This window comes from Triticum dicoccoides, chromosome 7B (assembly GCF_002162155.2).
Source record: "Triticum dicoccoides isolate Atlit2015 ecotype Zavitan chromosome 7B, WEW_v2.0, whole genome shotgun sequence".
Classification (NCBI taxonomy): Eukaryota; Viridiplantae; Streptophyta; class Magnoliopsida; order Poales; family Poaceae; genus Triticum; species Triticum dicoccoides.
In genome coordinates this window covers 293,365,358-293,371,950 of record NC_041393.1, presented here as the reverse complement: position 1 = coordinate 293,371,950, position 6,593 = coordinate 293,365,358, and positions in this window count along the sequence as shown.

Below are 6,593 nucleotides of genomic sequence, written 5' to 3'. Positions count from 1 at the left end.
GTCTCTTAATAATAATGCACAGACACACTAGTACACAGTCTTTTGAATTTCCTAAACCAATATGAATTTACTGCATTTTTGTATGGTTTATTTTTCATGGGTATCTCATACCCAACAATGAAGTGTAGTAGAGAAAATACCATCTAATTGTGGATTTTACTTTTATGTTCATCTGGGTATATCTGGTACCCATGACTGAACTATATATACAGTGAGAATAAATTGGTGAACCATATAGTATTATACGCCATCATTACACTACATTGCATTACTATTTACTTTTTCCTTATGTGCACCAATCCATAATTGACATACCTAGAATTTGTTGTCTACAAATTTAAAAGGCATATAACAACGATCTTACTATGACATGCCTAAGTTCATATAGTCAACTTAGAATCCACCAATTTTTGTGAGTATGTAGTGCACGCACGATGCATACCTACATGGTTGTTATATAGTAGGTATCAGATACCTGCAACTTTATATAATTATCGTCAAGAGATACCTACCCAATGACCATGCAAATCATGCAACAGTTCCTACCCACATGGTGCAACCTATGGGCATATAATACTTCCACCTATGGTGATCTGTAGTTATTCACCTAACGTAATTATGTAAAGCTAGGTACTCACTGTATATATAGTTTAGTCCAAAAATTACGATACTGTACAGGAGCAGACACATGGTTTCATTTTATTAGAATTATGATACTGATCTTTATGATTCCCTACTCTTGTTTTTTTTTTGCATTGGAATGGCTCCGCGACCAACAAGATTTGTACTATCTGTGTATGATACTTAGATCGAACAGACACAAAGTGCTTGCTAAATGAGTTGGATAGTTCTAGTAGCATGTCGAACGGACGTCGTACTAGAAATGCATAGGTATACCACAACTATTTTTGCATATACCCTAGAGAAATAACCACTAATCTAATTAAAGAATATATTATATTTCTTGCAGAAATAGTAGATATTGTATGGTATTGGGCATAAATTAATGTCGAAACAAATTTATTTTACAAATTTAAATTTCCTAGCAAATATATAATTGGTATAAATTGATTTATTGCGGAGCAATTAATCATGCACAGTCAAAACAAAACATATAAAAACGGTACATACTCCAACCCTGGGCATTGCATACCTAAGGAAGACACACTATTCCCCTTAATAGTAACAGTGCAACAAAGATCTTTATGATTACACACTCATTTCGATTTCACACTCATTTCATTTTTGCATAACACTACACAAAGGTCGTGTTAGTCGAGTGTCGTCCCTTTGCCAATTGTTTCGAATTTAATACCTAGGCAGCAAGAACTCCGTGAACGTCCGTTTTGCCTGAGTATCTTCCTTTTTCCTAGTGTTTTGCAATAGGCGTGACACTGGGCAAAATCTATAATCTCGGTAGTGCTTGTCTAATATTTCATCAATTAAATTTTTTCCTAATCATTTTCTCTACTCTATAATCCAACGTACATAAGTGCGCTAGTACTAGAAGGAATAGAATTACACACTCGTATTTCAATATACCCTGAAGATGTAACCACTAATACAATTAAAGATCATCTTATATGATATACCCACGTTAAAAGAATGAATAACATTCAAAGAACAATGGTTTTCTAAAAGAAATTCGTACTGATAAAATAACTTTATATTTTAATTTGCGCCTATCGTTGGTACATACCCACACACGACTAGACTAATAAATGAACAGAAAATATTTTTTATTATAGATATATACCCACCAAACCCAGACTAATAAAATAGATAACATTCAACAATTGATGATTTTTTACAGAAATTCGTAGTGACAAAATACCTTTATATTTTAACTTGCTCCTAGAATGCATATCAGTACGTATGGAAAATCCTTTCGGTTTGAAACGTTCAGATAACATACATTAATTAGATGCACACCTTTAAAAGGTATTTGATTGAGCAGTTATATACCCTTCCCATAAAGGACACGCCATGCAAAAAAAATTGGAAGGTACAATGGAAAATTATTTCGTTTTAATTTATTCAAATGATGGCCCATTGATGACATACCCATCTTTGGAAGGTATTTCATTGCTATGGTATACCCTTTCCATAATGGCTACGCCATGCAATTTTTTTGGAAGGTATTCAATTGGCAGACATCAATTACTTTCGGAAAGTTCGTACGGGGTATGCATCACCAACACACATATGGAAACTTATTTTTTCTTCACGCTGAGATATAACGCGAAATATAAACCTATTTCTTAACGGGTCAGACCCAATAACTCATCTATAAATAATAAAAAATAGTACGATACGATCTAACGACATCTAGGCAAGGTGCCTGGGCACCTAGGTGTCCCAAACTACCGTCCTATATATATATGTGTGTGTGTGTGTGTGTGTGTGTGTGTGTGTGCGTGTGTGTGTGTTTATAACATTTCTCCGTCCAGCCCAACATGATGTTTTCACCCAGCCCAACAAGTCGCGGATTTCAAGAAAAATGCAAATGGGCTTTAAATTCTACCATATATATAAATGGGCTGCATAGATGCTACATCATTATTTCACCCAGCCCACCAAATGGACTAAAAAAACAAATGGACTGGCTGACATGTGGGCCAGTAGGTCAAAGCCTAAGCAAGGTGTTGGATTTATATCCAACGGCCGACATTCTTCTTCAGTCTCTCGTCTTCTTCCCCCAGCGCTGCCGGGACCGCCTGCTCTAGCCTCCGACGTCCAGCGATGTTGTTTTGCGCGCCTCGAAGTGAAAGGCTACCCCGCCGACGGCCAGGCCACCCCCCCCACTCCGCACCTCCTGTTATTCTCTATCGAGTGTAGGCCCACCCCGGATCTGAACCAGTCAAGTTTCCCACTCCTCTCAGTCTGCGACTCCATTGCCGCGTCTTCCTCATCTCTGGGTCGTTCCAGTCTGGGGCCTCGCCGTCGTCCACTGCCTCGCTGTGCTCGGCGCGGCATGGTCAAGAAACGAGAGTTATCGAAAGAGGACTGTACGTGAGAGCCTGACGGCTGGGACCCACGAGGTCCATGGTCGCACGCAAGGAAATTTCCCCCTTATTAAGCTGTTTCCTCCCCCTGACAGCTGGGACCCACCGGCTGTATCTTCGCACGGAAGGAAGTGCCTCCTTGTTATGCGAAAAAACTATTCCTCCCGATGACAGCTGGGACCCGACAGATTTGGTGGCTGACTTGTGGGCCTACAAAGCAGACGTGTACACAGGGCTTTATCAACTTAATCAACAAATGATTCTAGCAGCTGGACCATTGGATGTTAATCCAACATCCATGCTCCTTCTTCAACCTCTGTTCTTGCTCTCGTTTCCCGTGGGTGGCAGTGCTGCCACGCACCCGAACCAGTCAAGTTTCCCACTCCTCTCCATCTGCGATTCCACTGCCGTGTCTTTCCCATCTCTGGGTCGTTCTAGTCTAGGGCCTCTTCGTCATCCACCGGCCTTGGTGCGCTCAACACAGTGTGGTCAACATGCTCAACAAACGAGAGTCACCGGAAGCCTCACACTGCAGACGAACCAGTGAACCCTCGTACTCCCCTCCGCGCGGGCTTCCGCTGCAGCGTCTTCCCCGGTTCAGCGTCGTCCCCTTCCTAGGCCTTGCTGTTGTCCACCGCCCTGGTGCTCTCGGCGCGGCGTGGTCAACATGGTCAAGGAACGACTTCCATCAGAAGAGTACTGTGCATGGAGAGGCTGACAGCTGGGTCCACGGCGGCCGCAAGGAAGTGCCTCCTTATTATGCGCAAAATAATTATTCCTCCACCTGACAGCAGAGACACATCGGGCAAGCCACCGTATTTTGTGAAAAAAACGTTTCCCCCCTGACTGCTGGGACCCATTGGACGGGCCACCGTATTTCGCGAAAAAAATGTTCACCCTGCTGTCAGCTCGGACCCACCAGAAGTGCCTTCTTATTACGCACAAAAAAATGAATACTCCCCCTGGCTGTCAGCTGGGACCCACCTTGTTGGGAGGCTGACTTGTGGGCCTACTAAGTTAACAGGGACGGAGGGCTTTGTCAACTTAGTCAATATGAACGATTCTAGATCCAGTGACCGTATGATGTCCATCCGACGACCGTAGTGCTTCTTCAACCTCTGGTCTTCTTGCTCCAGCCACCCAAAGCAGCGCTGGTCGTGCCGCATGCTCCTGCCTCACGTGGCCGGCTGTGCTGCCGTGGAGGCCTCACCGCCCCCTACTATTCCCACCACTGGCCAGGCCCTACGGCGACGGCAGCCTCGCACCGCAGCCGAACCAGTGAACCCTCGTACTCCTCTCCGTGCGGGCTTCCGCTGCCGCGTCTTCCCCAGCTCCGCGTCGTCCCCTTCCTAGGCCTCGCCGTCGTCCATCGCCCTGGTGCTCTCGGCGTGGCGTGGTCAATGTGGTCAAGGAACGACTTCCATCGGAGGAGTACTGTACATGGAGAGGCTAACAGTTGGGTCCACGACGGCCGCAAGGAAGTGCCTCCTTATTACACGCAAAATAATTATTCCTCCACCTGACAGCAGGGACCCACCGGACAGGCCACCGTATTTTGCGAAAAAACGTTTCCCCCTGACTGCTGGGTCCCACCAGCTACATCTTCGCATGCAAGGAAGTGCGTCTGGGCAAAAAAAAAACGATTCGCCCCCCTGACTGCTGGGACCCACCAGCTACATATTTGCACGCAAGGAAGTGCATGACAGTCAGAACCAACCTGGTCGAAGCGTATGTAGTATTGTCATTCTGGCCGCGAATGTGTACGTACATACTGGTCGATGTAGACACGCACGTGTCGTAGTAGAGGCGTGCACGTAGCATGTACACGTACATACATCGTCCAGGGTGCAAGAAAGTAAATACGGCCACGTACGTACATACGGGCGGGGTCTCTAACGCCTACTCACGCATAGGTACAACCAGGGCTCGTGTACATGGCTGGGTCGGAACGAAGAAACCGCGTCGTCGTCGTGTTTATGGGGAGGAAACGGAACGCGTCGTGTTCATTAGGAGGCAACGGAACGCGTGGGAGCCAACCGGGTTGGACGGAACAGCCAATGGAAACGAGGCCTGGCGTACCGCAGAACGGAGGAAATGGCCTTGTGTTCGACCGGCCACGTTTGAACGGGATCCTATTCATCGGGAGGGGTCCGTGTAACGCAAAACTGAGGAAACGGACTTCTGTTGGACCTTCTACGATCGAAACGGGGTCCTGTTGATCGGGAGGGGTGTGGCGTACCACAAAACGGAGGAAACGGACTTGTGTTGGAGCGCTACAGTCGAAACGGGGGTCCTGTTCATCGGGAGGGGTGTGGCGTACCGCAAAATGGGACTCCACGGGATATTGTTCATCTCTACCATCGACCTCCTCCAGCCTCCACGGGCTACTGTTCATCCACCGTCGACCTCCTCTAGCCTCCACCTACGAGTGTTCATCCACGGGCTCCTGTTCATCCAGCCTCCACCGTGCGCTACTCCACCTGCGAGTGTTCATCCACGGGCGCCTGTTCATCCACCCCCATCGGGAACTGTTCATCCACCCCCCAGCAATGCTCACTGTTCATCAAACCCCCCCAACAACGCTCACTGTTCATCCAGAGGCAGCATCGATCAGCTTCAGTTAGCAGCAGTAGCGAAGGAATCGCTTGATCTCTCGGGTTCAGTAACGCGTAGCCTATAGTGCAATCTCTCAGGTTCAGTTAGGCAACGCATCGCTCGGGTTTAGTTAGAGCCCAACGCCTCACACCCACACGCGTACGGTACAAGAGAAACGCGCATCGCTCGGCCCCCGACCACCCATCATAACCGGGAACTCCCCGAAATTTTCCTCGCCCTCGCTTCTACCATGGTTTTTCCCGTCATGGACGCCCCAAAGAATGTCATGCAGCTGTGTCTCCGGCCCGCCTAGGACGAAAAGCCCATTTTTTGTCATGATTTTTTGTCATAGAAGTAGGAGCCCACCACATCTATGATGATACCGGGTTTTGTCACAATTATCATCATAGAAGTGTCAGAAGTATGACAGAAAAAAATTTGTTTGGCCCAAAATGTCAAGGATGTGTCTTTCTTTTGTAGTGATATGAATCTATTATGAAGGCTACTTATGGATTAAATGCCAAAGATGGCAAGACCTAGATCTATGCATTATGCCTAGCTAGGGGGCGTTAAACAATAGCACTTGTTGGGACGCAACCAATTTTTTTTTGTGTTTTTTTTGTTTTGGCTTCTGTTCTTGAATAAATACACGATATTACTTCTGTAATAATTGTATTTTAGTGTTTTAATTAGTGTTTGAGCCATGTAAGACCTTTGGGATGATTTGGGTGATAGTAGACTTGATTTTGCTGAAAAACAGAAACTTTTGCGTCCAGTAGCAGAATTGTTAAAATTCAGTGGAGCGTGATAAAATTCTGAATATTTTACACAAGATTTATATACAAAGTTCTTACGTTTTCCAAAATTTTAAGAATGTTCGGAGTTACATAAGTTTGGCCAAAGTCCAGATTACTACAAACTGTTCTGTTTTTGACAGATTATGTTTTCATTGTGTTTTTTTTGCTTATTTTTGATGAAACTATGGGTGTATCG